Raw genomic sequence first — 1,888 nt, forward strand, 5'->3', positions numbered from 1 at the left:
CACTCAATGTGGTAGTGGACCTCTGTTTACACAGCGGGGTCCTGGCAGGTCACTCAATGTGGTAGTGGACCTCTGTTTATGTGGCAGGGTCCTGGTGGGTCACTCAATGTGGTAGTGGACCTCTCTTTACACAGTGGGGTCCTGGCGGGTCACTCAATGTGGTAGTGGACCTCTGTTTATATGGCAGGGTCCTGGTGGGTCACTCAATGTGGTAGTGGACCTCTGTTTACACAGCGGGGTCCTGACAGGTCACTCAATGTGGTAGTGGACCTCTGTTTATGAGGCAGGGTCCTGGTGGGTCACTCAATCTGGTAGTGGACCTCTGTTTACACAGCGGGGTCCTGGTGGGTCACTCAATGTGGTAGTGGACCTCTGTTTATATGGCAGGGTCCTGGCAGGTCACTCAACATGGTTTCCAGGGACTACAGACTCACCATGTGACAGAAGTGAATGGAGGCTCACTAGAGCCCAGCTCTGCTGAGCGTGGCACTGATACCTCCAGCACACCTCAGATGAAGGTGGCAGTGAGGGAGGAAAGCAAGCCCTGCTCCCAGCCCAGGGCAGGCTGCTGCTGCCGTCCATGGTGCTGACCACCGAACTTGAGGCTCCCAGGGCCCCTGGCCTGTGCGTAGAGAACCTTCCACCAACTGACACGGGCACTTGTGTCACTCCCCATGCTGCGGACCCTGGCTCTGAGGTGGGACATTACAAAATGAGCATTGGGCCATGTGCTTGGACAGCAGCAAAGCGACCGGCAGTTCTGCAGAGGAGAGCACCAGGAAGCACCATTCTGTCAAGGATGGAGGTAAGGTCACTTCCTTTCCTGATGCTGGCCGGGACCCTTTGTGCCCAGTCCCTACACTAGGGCGGGTGGAGACTGGTCAGCCCCTAATCGGCGGTGCAAGGACTTGCTGCAGTCCTGGGCCTGCCGCTGCTCAAGACACTAGAGGGGCTCTGCTCCCGTGACAGCCGAGTGCAGCCCTGAGGCTTCCAAGGGGCGCAGTTTCCCACCAGGTACAGCCTTATCTTCCTGGTGCTGGTGTCTCTGGGAGCTATCCACCTGTCCTTCCCTCTCTCTCCTCCATCAGCCAAACTGAGGTGGAGGGGGTGGTTTATCTGTAATGAGTGGTGGTTTATCTGTGGTGAGTGGTAGTTTATCTATGGTGAGTGGTAGTTTATCTGTAATTAGTGGTGGTTTACCTGTGGTGAGTAGTAGTTAACCTGTGGTGAGTGGTGGTTTACCTGTGGTGAGTGGTGGTTTATCTGTGGTGAGTGGTGGTTTATCTGTGGTGAGTGGTGGTTTACCTGTGGTGAGTGGTGGTTTATCTGTGGTGAGTGGTGGTTTACCTGTGGTGAGTGGTGGTTTATCTGTGGTGAGTGGTGGTTTATCTGTAATGAGTGGTGGTTTACCTGTGGTGAGTGGTGGTTTATCTGTGGTGAGTGATGGTTTATCTGTGGTGAGTGGTGGTTTATCTGTGGTCTGTGGTGAGTGGTGGTTTATCTGTGGTCTGTGGTGAGTGGTGGTTTATCTGTGGTGAGTGGTGGTTTACCTGTGGTGAGTGGTGGTTTACCTGTGGTGAGTGGTGGTTTACCTGTGGTGAGTGGTGGTTTATCTGTGGTGAGTGGTGGTTTACCTGTGGTGAGTGGTGGTTTATCTGTAATGAGTGGTGGTTTACCTGTGGTGAGTGGTGGTTTATCTGTAATGAGTGGTGGTTTATCTGTGGTGAGTGGTGGTTTATCTGTGGTGAGTGATGGTTTATCTGTGGTGAGTGGTGGTTTATCTGTAATGAGTGCTGGTTTATCTGTGGTGAGTGGTGGTTTATCTGTAATGAGTGCTGGTTTATCTGTGGTGAGTGGTGGTTTATCTGTGGTCTGTGGTGAGTGGTGG

The sequence above is a fragment of the Dipodomys ordii genome, unplaced genomic scaffold, assembly GCF_000151885.1.
Source record: "Dipodomys ordii isolate 6190 unplaced genomic scaffold, Dord_2.0 Scaffold77, whole genome shotgun sequence".
Classification (NCBI taxonomy): Eukaryota; Metazoa; Chordata; class Mammalia; order Rodentia; family Heteromyidae; genus Dipodomys; species Dipodomys ordii.